Raw genomic sequence first — 18,315 nt, 5'->3', positions numbered from 1 at the left:
AAATAAAATAAAATAAAATAAAATAAAATAAAATAAAATAAAATAAAATAAAATGAAGACACCATGCCTCACTTTACCTTGCCCTTACCTCGTTATTTTGTTCAAAGCACTTAGGACCGTCTAACATAGCATGTCACTTTCATAATGTATCATGTGCAATAGTGATCACTTCTCCTCCAGCAAGAATGTATGCAAAGGTTTTCATCTGTTTGTTCTGTTTTTTGAAGGCTTAGATCACCCAGTCCATGCACAGTAAACATTGAGCAATGAAGGAAAATTATTTTTGCATCACTGTTGGAAATTACTGCTTGGCACTGCAGGAGAGTGTGTCTAGAATTTATTCACTCCTGATGGGGAAATAACAGCAACAAAAGAAGGACCTTGTCCAGGAAGTAAAGTATGACAGGGGGAGTGGAAGGAGAAAACTGTAGAAAGTAGGACCAGATGCTCCAACACTATCATAGATTAAGATTCACCTTTTAAAATACCTGTACAGTGCTCCTTGCCTGCTACCAGTGGTATCATAGGGATCAGGGGAATACTGGAAACAAATAATAATGACAGAACAAAAATGCTAAATATCTAAAAATGATCAAACCTCATGATTTAGGGAAAGTGACTCTTCACCATTTGCTTCTCTGCGAGTTGTGTTTTTGTTTTTTTAAAAATATTTTTATTTATTTATTTGAGGGCAGAGGGAGAGGGAATCTCAAGCAGACTCCCCACTGAGCTCGTGGTCCATCCCATGATTCTGAGATCAAGACCAGAGACGAAATCAACAGTCCTAGGTTTTACCCACTGCGCCACCCAGGCACCCCTGAGCCATCTTTCCAAAAATTGGAACTGACCAACCCTCAGCTGTCTGCCCGGCATACATATAAGCATGAACACAGCCAAGCCTATTAGGAGGGAAAGAGATGAGAAATACAAAAAATAAATAAATAAATAAATAAAATAAAATAAAAAAGAGAGAGAGAGAGAGAGAAGTAGGAAAAAGTAAGATCAAAACCAGTGCTTTACAATTAAAGTTTTACTTTAACTCTACTTAAAACAAAGCTAAATTATTGTTGCCTTGTATTTAGGGTAGCTAAAGGGAAGTAAACCATCACCTATGACCCATTTTTTCAAACAATGAACTTTCTAACCGCCTGCTTCCAAACCGCGGGCAGCCCACGGAACGCATCGTAAGGATAGAGGACTGCTTCTATGAGGAAAGCTTCCTGAGGTACAAGTCACATGATAGTTGCTTCAGTTGTCAAGAACTTCTTACTGGGCCTGCGCAAATGTCCACAGGTGACCTTTTGACATGGAAGAGACCGAAATCTCCGCCCTCTGATCATGTCAATACACCATCTCTGAACAGGCATGACGATGCACTGCGCCTGTGTAGATCAACAATTCCTTGACCTTTCATCACCCTTTCTAGCTTCCAATCCCATTCACTCATGTTCTCCCTAAAATCCCATAAATGCTCAAGACCCCCTCTCAGAGGAAGGGGAATTTGAGATCTTTCTCCCTCTCCTTGGCTGCCTTCTTTTGTTTCCTGCAACCCCCCCTCAAAGTGTTGGGTTTCGAGGTGTCTCAAGCGTAGATGCTATCATTGGCTTGCGAGATCAAGTCCCTCCACCTTCTGTGCCGTTCTGCCGGCCACACACTGCTGCTGTAATTCACTTTGTGTGCTGTGGCCTCCCTGTGCTGCTCCCCAAGTTGTCAGGTTGCTAGAGAAACAATAAAGTGTTGCGGTGAAGAAGAGTTTAGAATATCCATGCTGCTGGGTGCAGTTGATTTGGGTTATGAGAGGGTGAGATTTACCTCCAGGAATTATTGGGATTATCTCATGTCGCTAATGGTCTATAAAAATGCCAAAGGTCCAACCCTCTCTACTTGGAGTTCAAGAGCCTTAAAAGTCTGGCCGGGGGTGGAAATCTCCTGGCAGGCATTTCATCTGAAACCTATGAAATTCAACTTGTTGTTTTCTGCTTAGGGAGTATTTGAAATTTCCTGCTATCCAAATATATTTCTCTTTCTCCTAACTCTCCTCTACCTGTTAAAAAAGAGAAAGACCCTTTTGACCTACACAAGATTATGAAAAAATTACCACAGTACTGATCCCACTGAGCCAGTCAGATTGGCAGCTAGATCTTCCCTCTCACCATGTGGCTAAATGCCAGCCCCTGGCTCAGATACTTTCAGATCCAGGCTTTGCCTCTTCCTCCATGTTGTAGCCCAGAGGTGAGTGTGGGAAATGCAGTGGATCCGATCTGACTGTTGCCGTGGCAACTTGCTGTTGAGTGAAATCCCAGTGTGGACGCCTAGGTGACGCCCGTAATGTAGCATATTTTACATTCATTTCATGCCATAAGTGACTTATCAAACACCGGATACATATGGAAACTACCATCATGAAGACACTATTTTGGGGTCTGTTGAAAGCTGTTATTGAACCATAATTGATTCATAGACATAAATTTTGTCCTTAATGATCACCTGTTTTTAGAAGAGAAGTGGAGTGCCTACATGTATAACTATAACACCGTCATAAAAGATCTCTAACCCTTGCATAGGAGAAACAAGGAGGGATGTCATCTGATAAAGTAGTGTCTGGGAATCCAGAGAACCAAGCCTTGTGGCACCAGTGACAGTTTTGCCACATCTGGAAAAAAAAAATGAAAAATTATTTTTGAACAATGGAGAGGGAAGCATTGGGAGAGGTGACCTTGTTTTCGTATCCAGGGGATAGCTGCTGAAACCAAGATCAGTTCACGGAGGCTGGACCCCAATGGCATGCTCACTCTGCACTGTATTGTTTCCTGCACACCCAGGCCCCACCCGACTCCAACTTCATGTCCTCTACTTTTCTAAAAGTGGCAACGCTGTGACCCCCAGCTCTTCCTCAATATACTTTCACTGCTTCCCCCGCACTCCTTCAAGGTCAGATAATCTACTTTCAGGAAATGACTCATACTGAGGTATACATTACCAGTGTTGACACAGCCCTCACCCCTAAGGGAATCGTGTACTTGAACAAGAGATAAGCAGCCTTTATCCCAATAAATGACGTTGGACCTCGGATTGCAGGGTGCTTGAGGGAGTGGGGAATGACTGTTACTAGAAGGAGTGGCTTCCCCAGAAATATGCGCCTCACCTGGAAGTGGGGTCCATCCCACCTTCTTTATGTGTTTGTCTTGGATCTTCCTTCCAACAAAATGTAAGCTCTTTGAGAAGAGCTTTGTCTATCTCATTCACCTCTATCTACATCCAGTGCCTAGAACAGGACCTGTCCTATAGTGGATACTCAAAAAACCCTTCTCAACTGAGGATTTAGTGAGTGTTGGCTGCGGCACAGACCTGCTGAATTAAGGAAGATGGGGCGGGGGAGGCAACAACGCCTGGCGCTTGAAAAACATGTTCATCGCTGGGAAACAATTTAAAACAGGTAAGCAAAAATAAGAAAATTAAAAGCATTCCTAATTTTCTCCCCTTGTATTGTTACCATTGGAAGGTAAACCAATCCAGATATTTATGTCTAAATTAAATATATTGTACACACACACACACACACTTTAGCCAAAAAACCACCCTGTCCTTAGTATTTTATAGCTTGCTTTTTAAAATATAAGAAATTGCAAACATCTCACCATGTAATAACATATTTTATAGTCTTTTAAATGACTGTCTAATAGTCTAGCACCTAGATGTTTACCAGCAGGCTCTCTTGGACCCCTTCTCTATTTCTGGACATTAGGTTGTTTCCAACTTCTCACTACTATTTATAAAAGCACAGCTAAGAATGTTCTTATTGCCAAATCTTTGTGCTTGTTATTTCCTCATACAAGTGAAAATATTACCATCGTTAAGCACTGGCAGCGTGTATTGAATGGCCTCTCTGTGCCAGGGTACTTACATTACTTTATGTAATCCTCCCCCAAACCCTCTTATTCACAGATGAAGAAACTGACTTTGAAGATACTGAGTAATTTGCCTGAGGTTACCATTAGTCATGTCTTTTAGTGTTTTGGATATATACTGTCTTCTGGAAACACACTTTGGAATGTTTCATGGAATAAGTAGGAACTGTTGCTTCAGGTAAATCCTCTATTAAGAGAGAGATTACACAATCTCCCTTAGTGAACTCTTCCCATGTTTTACTGACCTGTCAACGTTTGTTTTCCCCCGTATGTTTATCCAAAATCTTTGTGGTGGTTTAATCACCCTGCACTACCTGGCAGCAAGATATCTTTTGACTGATCAGACTGATCAGACTGGATTCCAGAGAAGCCATATGGTTCTGGTCTCAGAGTCCTAAAACACAGGCTTGGACCTTGATTTCATCTCCTTTCCTGGATTGGGTCCTTAGGCACATCAGTTAACTTACCCAAGCCTTGGTTTCCATAGAAGATGGCAAAGATGATATGGACCTAACTCATCTCCCAGGGTTGGAATGATGAGATGAGAAAATGAAATGTTAAGAGCTTTGCATGCTGGAAACAACAATGGCAATGCAAGGTATTGTTATCATTATCAACACCATCATCTTTATCGTGACCTTTAAGTCAGTTACCTTGCTCTTGATTCCAGCCTTTGCCTGAATAACATATGGGTGCTTTCAGTAAGTAATCAGAGAGTCAGTTACCTTGCTCTTGATTCCAGCCTTTGCCTGAATAACATATGGATGCTTTCCATAAGTAATCAGAGAGAGAAAAACTTCAGGACAGGAGAAAAGGGAAGATCAAAGAAAATAGAGGTCAGGAAGGAATGAACTGTGCTATTAGGAGACACTGGGGGAAATGCCCCATGAGAAGGAGCAGTTGATTGAAATTCAGGACAGGCTCAATGAGACCAGACTTACATTCCAGTTGCTTGTGTCCAGAAGACGGTGCATCAGACAAAGTATCTCTCACAGGGAAATCTAACCAGACCTGCAGATACCTCCAGCCTTCACCAATAATATTACCATTATGTCTCATTTTCCCAATCTTTAAAATAACGACATTAAATTCTACACCTGGACACCTCTAGTCTTGAGGTTGACAATTATCTAAAGTATTTTCTATCAAATCCCTTTGCCCTCGGGACTTTGAAAATTTCTCTTCCTCCTTTCAAGAACTTTGAGAACACAAAAATCTCACCCTGCAGGGATGGAAGGGTAGATTTATATCAACCGTTTTCTGAGATTCAAGGTGTGGTCCCAAATGCATTTTGTCTTTCCAGTGGCCACAATACAGAAAAAAGAGAAGGGATTAGAGGCAATCCCATTCATACTGCTAGTGAAGACCAGTGGGCTTGAGAAAACCCACTGTACAGAGAAATTTCATTTTTAAATTTAATTTCTGCTTGCTAATCAGTCATTCCCAAATGAAAGAAAAAAAGGTTAATCAAATAGAGGCCTTGAAACAAAGCAGAAGATTAATGTTAGCTTCTCAGGAAGAATTCTGGGGATGGCACAAAGAGAAAGGAAAATGGATAACTGATATTAAGCACAACATCTCAGAAAGAAATGTGAATGATTTCTAAAGGGAATGACTCTCTCCCATGATTTCTTAAAGATGCACTTCTCTCTCCCCTCCAAGGATGGACGTGAGATGAATGGTTTTCCTTCCTCCCTTATTTAAATCGGAGAACTGAATGACATCTCACTGCCAAATGATTCTAAATTTATTACTTGGTTTTTAGAACGCAAAATGGGATTTTTCTATGAATGGTTTGAGACTGTAAAAATGCAAATGACTCTGCCTAATTTACAAAGCCACTGAGGGGGAGACGGTGGGTGGGGGAGCTGAGCCTAGAGGAGAATTTTCTCATTCTGCAGGAGGCAAAAAAAAAAAAAAAAAAAAAGAAAGAAAAGAAAAGAAAAAAAAAAAAAGAGAATGACGCAAGCGTCTCTGATTCTTTGCGTGGAAAACGGGGACCCGTTCTCCTAAAGCCTGTCAGGTTAGATTGGAGAGCTTTGTCTTAAATCGTATCCACATGAAGTTGGGCAACGACTCTTATGAGGAAATTCAATTCCTGGAACCAAATAGATGAAAAAAAAAAAAAAATTCTTACACTGATAGGCAGCTACGTGTCTTATAAGTGGTATTTTGGAAAGAATTTTATTGGAAATGATGGGAACGTAATGAAAGTTAATGAAGTTAATTGTCTTAGTTGCAGAAGCTGACCTGGGTTTTACGGGGTTACCCTACAGATTTCTGTTGTGGGAAACTACCCAGGAAGTGACTGAGCCAAGCCGGTCATTATTGGAGGCACGCAGAGGAAAAGGCAGGATTGGTTGTGAATGTCCTCTTCTGGGAACACTCTGGAAAGGGGTAGGGAGGGTGCTGGGATCAGGCTAGCCCCACAGGGCCTCAGTTTGAAGGGACAGAGAGAAACAAGGGTTGGAGGTAGTAAGAACAGAATGGTACTGAGAAACCAAGAGAAAGGGAACAAAGCACAGAAGCTACTAAGAGTGGTGGCATCAGTTGTGACAGTCCTGCTATACCCAGGATTGGTCCTTGTCAGCCTCCCCAACAAGGGGAGTGGACACAGCTCTGAATAAGACAGTTCCCCCTTCAGCCTGCTCTGAAATCCCCACATATTTTCTTAACAGCAAACACACAGACCCCATGTGGAAAAGCAAATCAGCTGTTCTTAGGAATACTGGAATAAATGAAGCCTTGATTACTCATTCATGTCTTGGGAAAATTTTATTTACCAGAAGTTACCCCTTTTGCAGGAATTCTGACAACATAGGAACAGTTGTTTTCATATTAACAGTGAAGAGAGGGAGATAGCGAAACACTTACAAAAGGCTTCATTCATGAAGGTGTTTAACTACTGTTTATCAAGCACCTATTCTGTGCAAAGTCCTGTACTTGAAGTCAAGACTTTCAAAGAGGTTTAAAACAACATCCCTGTCCTCAGGTTCTTACCATCTAGTTTGGGATCTAAGATATGAACTGTAGGAAAGGTAGCACTTAACAGAAGGCGGACACAAATGCCAAATGAAATGCAGAGTAAATTCCAAGTGCCACAAGAGGTCAGAAGGGAAAGGAGACCTTTGAGGAGGTTCAAAGCTACCTTGAGAGGGGGGCCCAAGTAGCCTGTTGCAAATGGCACAGACAATGCAAAAGGGGAAGGTGGGAGCAGGGCCAAGAAAGGTCTCAGAGGGTAGTTCTTAGCTAGAGGCCAAAGACGGGCAACACTGGAAGACAAAACTTGAAAGAGGGAGGAGAGTTCCACAAGAGGATCCCAGCTGGGAACGAGATTCACGCAAGACCAACTACCACACCTCCAGCCAAACAGCCTGATACAGCAGAAAGAGTGGGTTTGCAATCCAAACAGCCTGGAATAAGATGGCTGGCTGTCTTGTGTTGGGCAGTGCCTTGATGTTCCCATTTGTAAAACTGGGATAAAAATCCCTATCTCACAGGGTAAGATACATACCAATGAGCCTGATGCATGGTGAGATCTTTACACAAGTTCATCCCTTCCCTTGACCTCCAGATTTTTACACACACACACATACACACCACCCCGATAAGCTAGGAAGAAAAAGGACATTCACCATATACTTTTGTTTAACTTGATCCCTAAATCTGTTTCATAAACTGTCTTTAGGAGAGGGAAGAGAGAGTTATAAAGGACTCTGAATCAATAGCATGAAACATCTTCTAGGTTGGGTCCTTTAAGGGAATCCATTATTAGGAGTAATAGAAAAAAAACAGGCATTTTATACATACCTAGAAAGGAGGACATACTCCAATCCACCAACAGGACAGTCGTTAGCAAATTAAGTTTGGCACAGCTGTGGTCACTCTCCTTTCTTACCTGCATATTCTACTTAGTCTAATAACTGCTATTGGCTCTGGTCATTTCTTGGAGGTGAATCACAACTCGTCCTCCAAGTCTTAGAACAATGTTCTCCCTCCCTACTACTCAAAATAGTGATGGTTTTAAGAGACTTTCTCTTCCAGACACTTAGGATTCTCCACCAACTCTGTATTCTTACTTGTCTCCATGCACAGAACCAAAAGGTCAAATGAAAGGGAGTGGTGAAAGAAGAAAAATCCAAGGTGAAAGTCAAATATTTGGCTACAGACCCATCTTAAATGCAGTAAGCACTGCACTGAGGCTTCATGTCTCACACACCAGATTTGTGGACAAGAACTAGACTTTGCGCCCCGAGTGTTTTGGCCCTTGTCTTCTTTCTCCTGTTATTGTAACCCTAACTGTAGCTACTAAGAAAACATGGGTACCACTATGAACTAAAATGTTTGACCTCAAGGTTCTAGAAGATGCATTTAGAATATGCAATAAGGATTTCGGCTTAGGTCACGCTCTCAGGGTCCCACACTGGGCTTCAGGCTCACTGCAGAGCCTGCTTGAGATTCTCTCTCTCCCTCTGCCCTTCCCCCGACTCATGCTCTCTAAATAAATAAATAAATAAATAAATAAATAAAATATTTTTTTAAAAAAGAATATGCAACAAAGATTAACTCCAACAGGCTTCTCGTCATAAAGGCTTAGGAAAGTTAAAGTATATCTCAAAAATCTGTCCCTCGTGGAACTCTGCCTACAGTTTGGGTAAAATGCTCTAAGATTTACTAGCACAATCCTGTTCAATTATCTGAACACCTATATATCCCTTTAATTTGGCTAATAGCACACATGTTTTCCTCCATTACACTTTTAAATAAAAACAGAATTTAAAATTTACATAATGTGCCAGAAACAAATGTAAAAAAAAAACTTTGAAATAGGCAGAAAAATTACTGGATATTTTTTCAATGGAATATTAGACATTATCTTGTGGACCTTTCCGAGTTGTCTGATTTTACTGGATCTGTGCCTTTCATTGTTTTTGAGCCATTTTATAACTTTAGGAATTGTAGAAAACTGATAGTATAATAAATGAATACTGTCCACAAAGATGGAAATGAATTGTATCCAGTGGAAACTCAACTGTCTTCTCTCTTGCAGAAGGGAACAATTTTGAATTTAATAGGAAATTTACTTCAGAATTACTGCCTCTTCATTCGTCTGTCCTGTGGACTGTCCTTTGAACTGGTTGTAACACCTTACTGGTTTCCTCCATAACTGATGGCTTAAATGAACCCTATGATGTGTGTTCACTTAATATTTTGTGAGAATCATAATGTTACCATTTTGAAAAATTCCCCTTAACATTGGAAAAGCAGAGTTGACTCTTAAACAACATGGATTTAAACTGTGCAGGTCCATTTATACATGAAGAACGGTACGTTGTTTTCTACAATACAGCACTGTAAATGTATTTTCTCTTTCTTAATGATTTCCTTACTAATATTTTCTCTTCTCTAGCTTACTTATTGAAACAATAGAGTATATAATGCATCTAAGATATCTAATGTATGTTAAGCAACTATTTACGGTGTTGGTAAGACTTCTCAACAGTAGGCTATTAGTAGTAAAGTTTTGGGAGAGTCAAAAATTACACACAGATCTTCAACTTTTGGCACCTCTAGCCCCTGTGCTGGTCAAGAGTCAGCTGTATACATCATCGACCACTAATTCTGTGCTTAAGAAAATGAAAAGAAATAGAACAAGATTTACATATTGCATTAAGTAGATACATTTACTGATGATAATTCCTATTCACGCCCTCCAAAAAAACTGTAAAATGTCTCTCAGTTCCGTTTCCACGTAGTCTCTTCTTCATAGACTCTACTGGTTCAGTTTTTTTCCCCCAAAGAAATCTCACCTGAGCCATATCCTTCCCCCTCCTCTACTGAGAATTGCTTGCTCCATTGCAGCTGTGGGACTCCCTTCCATTTCTATTCCAGTCCCATGTTTCCCTCTCGTCATGTCATCCTTCATTTTTGAGAAGCACGTTCTACAGTAGCATTTGAGAAAGAGTTTACTAGAAATAAGTTTTTGAGACATTGCCAGTCTTAACATATATCTTTATTCTACGCTTGCCTCTGCTTTGCTGGTTTGGCTGGTATAGAATTCAGCTTCCCCTTCACACCAATTAAATTAATAATAACAATAATTATAATAATTATTTCCTTGGAATTGCAAACATGTATCTTCATTGTCTTTTTTCCTTTCCATTTTCATTGAGAGGACAATACCATTCTTTTCCTTATTCTATGAACAATCTATTTTTCCTCCTGGAAACTGTCAGGATTTTTCTCTTTATTCCCAGTTTATGGTTATTTCATGATGAAGCTCATTGGTATGAGTCTTTTTCTTTTCATTGTACTAGGCTCAGTGGATTCTTTCTATCAAAAAACTCAATTTTTTGTGTTGTAAGATGTTTACTTGTGTTATTTTTTTTCTTCTTCCCCCCACTACTTGTATCATTGTAATACTTTTCTCCCTCCTCTCAGTTTGGTTTTGTTTTTTGTTTTGGTTTGTTTTGTTTTTTGGTTTCTATTTCTGGAATTTTATTATCCACTAGATCATTTCTCTAAGTTTCTTTTTCTTTTTCTTTTTTTTTTCCTCTACTTTCCGGGGTTGTTGGGGGTTTCTTGTCTTTTTTTTTTTTTTTTTTTTCCTATATGCAATAAGATTTCTCCAACATTATCCTCCAATCTCCCTTCATTTTCCTTCTCTCATATTTTAAACTCCCCCAAAATTCTTTCTTGTCTTTAACTGGAAATGTTGGCCTTATTTCACTGGAATGTTGGCCTTATTCAACAGATACAGTAACTTCTCTTAACTCTTTGAAGATTTTAATTACACATTTTTAAAGTTTTCTTCTATTCCCTGAATTATTTCTGTTTGCATAAACAGTCTCAACTCAGGTGGTCAGCTGAGCAGCTGAGCTCTGCCTGCTTCCTTTTCCTCCACCACAGCCTGGAAACTCTCTAAAGGCAGAAGCTGAAGCAGTCACAGAACTTAGAACATTTGCTTTCTGTCCCTTGGGAATCAATGTCCTTTGTTGCCTAATGTCCATTGTTTCAAAAACTGCTGTTTCATGTTTTGCATGCATTGGTGTTTGGTTATATCAGTTGGGGTAAGTTCAGTCCCTCTTATTCCATTTTAGGAAGAAACAGAAGTTCTGTGTGTGTCATTATTTCTGTAAAAATATCAATTTTTGAGATCTCTCATTTTAATAGTTTTTCAGGTTATTTTTTTAGTTTTCCTGATGTAATATTCATATCTCTTATTCATACTCATCTAACTGTAATAGACCATACACAGCAAATAGTGTCTCACCACAGTGCTGAGTGCAAAACCATAGCGTTTAAAGTTTTTAGTGTTTTCACCTTAAACTTGATGCTGACTGAGGGTTTGAAATATCTATTTTATTGTTTGGTAAAGAAAGTATCCATCTATTGTAGTTTTCCTTTTTTGTTTGAGTTGTTTATGTATGATTTTAAATCATAACTAATTATGGGAGTGCTTGGGTGACTCAGTCAGTTAAATGTCTGATTTTTGGTTTTGGCTCAGGTCATGATCCTGGAGCCCTGAGATCGAGCCCTCTATCAGGCTCCCTGCTTGAGATTCTCTCTCTCCTTCTTCCTCTGCTCCTCCCCCAATAACCCTCCTCTAAAATCAATCAATCAATCAATCAATCAATCAATCTTTTAAAAATAAAAACTGATTATTGAACTTCATTTAAGGCCTTTGGCCATTAACTGAGATGAACATCATTTTCTCTTTGACCTATATTAGGATAGTGTGTGATCACAACCTATACCAAGTACTAAGCTATCCTTAATTTTCAAAAATGAATTCCACTTGCTGTATTTTAATTGTTTTGCTGAATCATGTATTTTTAATATTTAATGTAAGGACTTATTGTTCCTATTCTTAAACAAAATTGGATGCTAGGTTTATTTTTTAGTGTTTTTTTGCAAGGTCTTGGTACAATGTTACTTTGGATTTTTAAAAATAACGTATGTATGAAGCCTCTGGAACAGTTTAAATAGTAGGGAATTATCTGTTACTTAAAAATTGAAACAATTCACCCATGAAGCAGTCTAGGCCTAATATTTTAAGCAGTGGCCAGCAGGTGTAGGAGTCAGGGAGGTGGTTGGATAGATTTTTAATCATCTTTTCAGTTTCTTTTATGGTGGTTGGTCTGTTTTATGTCTTTACGTCTCCTAAGGTTAATTTTGTTACTTAGAAAATTATCTTCTTACCCAAGTCTCCGAGTACATTTCCACATCATGTTGCAAAACGCTGCTTCATAATGCTTTAAATGTCTTCAGAATGTGTGATTATTTCTGATTCCTCATTTATAATTACATACAAAATGGGTGATGATTTTTTTCTTTCTTTTGTCTTCTTGATTAAGCCAGGTAGGGGTTAGCATATGGTTAAGATATAACGGGCTCTGAGAGGTAAAACTGCCTGGGTTCAAATCCTGTCTCAATTATCTTGTGTCCTTAGTGTCTTCATGTGTCATGAGTGTATCTGTTAGAGGACGGACTGGGTTATGCCATGGAAACAAAGAGCACCGACATCTCTCCGACTGGCAGTTCTAACATGTTGCATGTTTATTGCAGGTCAGATTCATCTGGCTCTATGTCACATTCTCTCCAGGACCCCAGCTAACAAAGCAGCCCCTTTTTGGAATATTGCCTGACTCTTAGCAGAGAGAGAAAAGAAAAGGGCACAGAGGATCACATGCTGGCTCTTCAAGCTTCTGTTCGGAAGTGATACACATCACTTCTGCTCAGATTTCACGAGCTGAAGCAAGACATGGCTAAGCCTGTATCAATGAAGCAGATAAATTTAAACCTCTGAAGTAGGGACAGCAAATATCTTGCGGGATTATGCAATCTACAAGAGAAGATGATATTAATAAGTTTATGAGGATAAATCCATGTAACATCTTATGGACATAACTTAGTGCTTAACTGTAGTAAAGACTTATTAAATTATCCGACTCAACAAATACTACAGAATACCTGCAATACACTGTGCACTATGCTAGACATCACAGATAGGATGGAAGTGCCTGGGTTCTTGGTTACGAACCCATTCTAGTCTGTTCAAGCAGAAGAACTGAACTAGTTGTGTGTTTTAGCTGTCTCCCAGAATCTATGGAGGGCCAGAGAATTTGGCTTCGAGGCTACTATTCTGTGACCAATTCCTGGTCACACCACAGACCAGCTCCAGGCAGCCCCCACAGCCCCACAGTTGTACAACAAACACAAGAGGTTGTCCAAGCATTGCTGGGTATCAGATGAAAGAAACTTCATCACTGCTGTCCTCTGACAGCTTCATGCCCTGATGCCATCCTGGCCAGTGATGAAAGCCTCCTGGTAACTGGTTGTTCACATAGTAGTTCGTGATTGGTCTCACACAGTTTAGTGTGACTGGGCAAGCCTGGGCAAACTGCCTGGACTCCAGTCATAAGGGAAGAGATGTGAATGAGTTCTGGATTCTTTCTGGAAGATGCAGGACTCATAATGAAGAAAACTGGCCAGATTTAAGAAGATGGTCCAAAAATACAGGATGGCCACAAGGCATGATCAAGCTCTACCACACAGATAGAAGGAGAAAGTTGGCGTGAACTTTTCCTCACGGAGCTTTCTAGTGATGTAGAGATACTTGATATTCAGGCCTTGTCTGATGGCAGACATCCCTGAGGAAATAGTAATAGATTTGAAATCTGAAGATAGTGCAAAGTAGGAGCTTGTCAGACAGAAGGTGAGGAAAGAGCCTAAGAGGCAGAGGGAATGATTTGTGCAAAGAAAGACCCATCAGGAAAGTGCTAGAAACCCCATGAGGGACTAAACAAGAAGTCACTGAGTCCAGTGGGTAGAAATCCTGTGGTGAGATACACAGGAGAGCAGGCAGGGCTGTGCCTCCACCACCTACCTCTGCAGAGCAGAGCTCTGAGAATGTTCAGGGGCACAACGCATGCCCACACGTTGGTTAAGACTGAGATGGGACCATGTATCCAGTGAAACCTCCCCAGGGCTCTCATCAGGATTTGGAAGCATCAGTCTAGCCTAGTGTTTCCCTTCGAGTGACTTCTCAAATGTGTTATTAGTAAGGCAGCAAGAGAAAAAGAGGGTTTGGTGAAGGAGAGCAGTATTTTGTAACAACTACCAGTTGCCAAGCACTGTGCAAAGGGGCTTTGTATAAATTACCTCATAGGCTGGTGGGGTTCACACAAATGAGAAAGCTAATTCCCAGCAAGGTTAAGGAACTTGCTCAAGGACATACAGGTAAGAAGGAACAGGAACAAGCTCCGAACTCGTGCCTCTGTGATTCCAAACCCCACGGTTGTTCCATAACACTTTGCAGCCAATAGCAGTTGGGGGGGGGGGGGGGGGGGAGCAATGCCCCAGGGCAGGGTTCTCTAAGCATGGTCCTCCAACCATCCACATCAGCTGGTTTGACAGGAATGTGTTAAAAATGCAAATTCTCAGACCCCACCCAAGACCTGGTGAATCAAAAACTCTGCCAGGGAGGCCCAGGGAGCCATGGGTGTCAGAACAAGCCGTCCAGGTAGTACATGGCACAGTTAAGAAGCAGTTCTTGAGGCTGGGCATCTAAGCCTACCTTGACCATGGCCTCAGCCTGTCTTCTCCTCCCACCGTGAACGCCGTCTCAGAAGCGCTTCTCCGACAGGACCCCAGGTCGCTACCGGTGGTCTGTGGTCCGCAGGGGCACGCCAGGGAAGAGAGAATCGCAGAAATCAGGGAGAGAGATGCGCTCCGTGGGATACCTGGTAGAAATAGGAGGTGGGGTCCTGCCAGTCCACCTGTCTGGGTCTGCCCGACTGAGGGGTGTGGGGGTTTGTCATAGGCCCTGAGATCATAGACAGACCTGGTAGAGCCGGCTTCTTTCTACCCCTTCCGCAATTTCAGCAATTACCTTCAACTGCCCAGGGCCCTGAACAAATTCAAGGTGTCCCCAAGGCATCCAACTCAGGAAGAGTGACCCAGTTCTCTGTACCCTGAGACAGCCTCGCATCTGGGAATTGCAGTGTTAGATCACAGTGCTTCTTTGTCATTCACGTGTGTTAAATGCCCGCTTCATGCCAAGAGAGAGCCAAGATCGAAAGGTAGGGTGGCAACATGGACCACACAAACTCTACTTTGGATCTAAATCCTAAAGCAGAATTATGCTGACCCATGATTTTTCACAAGGGCACTGGGATTGAACTGGAATTAAGATTTCATAGAGTTGATGGAGGACAACTTGAGGTTAAGTAGGAACCAAATCCATTGATTGTCTCAGCGAACAGTGATGGGGAAAACAAAAACAAAAATCAAAAAACCTCATTTAGTTATGCCCATGGGACTTGTGCTTGTTTCTCTGCTCACTTCAAAGCCCGATCAACTTGTGAAATCTCAGTAGCCTCTTTATTTATATGGTAACAAAAGAAAGAAGAAAACTATCTATATTTGCTTTCACTGAGAAGGTGCTACAGGTACGTGCTAGGTCTTTCTCTTTCTCTCTCTCTCTCTCTCTCTCTCTTTCCCTCCTTCCCTCAGTCCCTCCCTCCCTCTGTTTCTTTCTTTCTGGAGAACATTTTTTTTAACCAGATGCTGGTGACAAGGGAAGGGCCTAGGTTCCGAATGAGCATTTTTCTCTTACAAGACTTGCATGTCAGTGCACCACTTATGGATTATACTGCAGTGTTTACAGAAAGAATAGAAAGTGGAGACTAAACTGATGCTAAAAAATAAGCTGAATTATTTAGCAGACTTAATCACATGACTGCCTCTGCTTGCCCATAAGAGCTCGCTCACCAGCCTCTTATGGGAGAAGAAAAGTAACATTGAGGTTAAACAAATCCCACCAACATGAATCAACCACAGCATTCCTAATTAGTGAGCCCCTTCTTTAGTGGGTTAGTGGAAACCATGACCAGGACCCCTTCATCCTCCTTCTCCACCTTTCCCACTGCCAGGTTGAAGAACTTCCTGTCTGGCAACTATCAGCTGCAGACTTATAAAGACAGTATACGTGTGTTGTTGTTGTTCAGTCTCTCAGCATTTTTCAACACCTTTCTTGTGATTGGGAAATTCCTCACTGGAGACACCAGACCTTCCTTCCAAGACTAGGGCCTGGCATGTGACTTAGCTGTTGCCATCAGAACCACCTGCTTCAGACTTTGCTTTAGAAGCCAGTGACCTAAAGGAACAGGTACCATGCAGATTTCATTTGGGTGAGGATGATGGCAGCCAGTTTCCCAAGGCAGCAGTAATGGGGGAGTCCAGAAGTAGCTTCCAGTATCTCCACCCTGAGAGAGGGACCATTCCTGCGGCCCTCAGCCCAGATCCTTTATCCAAAATAAGGCATCTCTGACTCTGTAGCCTCTAAGCCCAATTTTCTAGCCCTAATGGAGATTCTGTAGATTACCCATTCTCCAATAAGTTCTTTTCAGCCTAAATTGGATTCTATTGCCTGCACCCAAGAATCCTAACTTGTACAACATGTTCTGTCTCATTCAATCCCCAGAACGACCATGTAGGTTAACCTCATTTCATAGATGGGAAAATGGAGAATATGAGCAGTTCACTAAGCCTAATAAATGGGAAAGCTGAGTTAGCATATCTCTTTTTCCAATTTCATGGCCTTTCAACCATATTCTACTACTTATCTCCAAGGGAACTTAGAACTGGAATTTCTTTAATTTTTCTGCCTCCAGTCTTCTATCTTTAATTTGTACATCATTCTTTTTCATTCCTTTAGACTTCCATCTTATTGCTTACTGTGACCTTCCAACTTCCAGGACCCTATGGAATGTCTATGTTACATCTCGACTAGCTTTTCTCCCTCCTCTTCTTATCACGTTTATACAACCAAAGTCTGATGGAAACGAAAACACTACCATGTTTCAGTTTATACATCTCGAAATCAATGTGCAGCCTATACAAAGCTGTTGAAGGAAGAAGGAGATTGTTGTTGGCAGGTACCCCCTCTCCATCTTGCCTGTGAATGGGGTGCTTAGAGCATCCATTCTCCTATAATGCTAGTGGCTTGCTGTCTTCTCCCCCACCCCTTTGTGCACACATATGGGCAGCCTCCCTGAGTCACTCAAGCCTTCTCTCCTCCAAAGAAGCTCAAAAAGTTGTTATCTCAAAACTCTTCCTCAGTCTCTCTCCTTAAGTCTCTCTTCTGGTCAGCCATGGGGTAATCAACCTCATGACAGATGAGTACCAAGGCCTCCACCCTTGGTAGAGCTATAGACAAGACCTGCTCATCTGAGCATTTCAAGAGGAGTTGACAACAGTTGTCAATTGCCTGACATGAGGCCTGTTTCTAGTCATAGTGGCACCGGCCACAGGCGCTGGGATTCCCCACCCTTGCAGAAAATGAGGCTGGGTGGGTGCACAGGGTGGGTGCACTAGACTTTGTCTCTCCTACCTCCATCTATCATCCTTCTTCCCTCTCAAGTCTTAGGGAATTTGGGGGGTTGGTGCTCCTCAAAGTCTGACACTCTCTCAGGGTCCTTTGTCTCTGGAATCTTCACTACTAGTGAGCACAAGGTAGGCACTGGGAATAAGACCAGCTGGGAATGGCAGCAAAGAACAATGTAGCATTCTAAATCACTGTCTGTCACTCAGATGTTAAACACTGAATGTCTGTGTCCCTCAAAATTTATATCTTGAAGCCCTAACCCCCCATGTGATGGTATTTAGAGGTGTGATATTTGCAAGGTAATTAGGTTTAGATGAGGTCAAGAAGGTGGGACCCCATGATGAGATTAATGTCCCATAGGAAGAAGTAGAAAGACCAGAGCACCCCTCCCAACTCTCTTTCTCTCTCTCTCTCTCTCTGTCCCATGAGAACAGAGCAAGAAGCCACAAAGAGGGCCCTCACCAGGAACTGAATCTGCCCGCATCTTGACCTTAGACTTCTCAGCTTCCAGAACTGTAAGAAATAAATGTCTGTTGTTTAAGCCACTCAGTCTGTGCTATTTGTCATACATTGCAGCCCAAGCTAAGACAGCTGTCATCCCATCATCACTATTACTGATTTGTTCTTCTTAGCATCTATAAAAAGAGGGGCAGAAAATAAACAGCTCCCATTTCCCAAGTGCTCACTTTTTGCCATGCTCTGCACCAATGATTAAGTTCTTTACTTAATTTTTACAACAACCTTACAATATCAAGTCTTTTGTTTTGGTTTCCAAAATAAGAAAACTGAGCCAATAAGAGAATAGACAACCAGGGTTACATAGGTAGTATATAATAGAAGTTTGACTTGAAGCCAGAATTTTGGATCCCAAAGTTTCTACTGTAGCAAAATGGAATTTGAGAACAAGGCTTGCTTTCTCAAAGGTACATAGAAAACAAAATGTAGATAAACAAGGATTTTTGTCTTGCAAAGTCCAGGGTCCAAGTGTTTATTTTTGCTTTGGGAATTTACAGAAAT

General features: G+C 41.3%; 1 long non-coding RNA gene across 1 annotated transcript; it reads left to right on the top strand.

Annotated features, from left to right (window-relative positions):
• Positions 1-3,108: 3,108 nt before the first annotated feature.
• Positions 3,109-12,854, top strand: LOC132017269 (uncharacterized). The gene is made up of 2 exons (XR_009404208.1): positions 3,109-3,436; positions 12,477-12,854. It is a non-coding gene; the product is annotated as an uncharacterized LOC132017269 (long non-coding RNA).
• Positions 12,855-18,315: the final 5,461 nt, after the last annotated feature.

This window comes from Mustela nigripes, chromosome 5 (genome assembly GCF_022355385.1).
Source record: "Mustela nigripes isolate SB6536 chromosome 5, MUSNIG.SB6536, whole genome shotgun sequence".
NCBI classification, from domain to species: domain Eukaryota; kingdom Metazoa; phylum Chordata; class Mammalia; order Carnivora; family Mustelidae; genus Mustela; species Mustela nigripes.
This window is presented reverse-complemented; position numbering and strand designations above follow the sequence as displayed.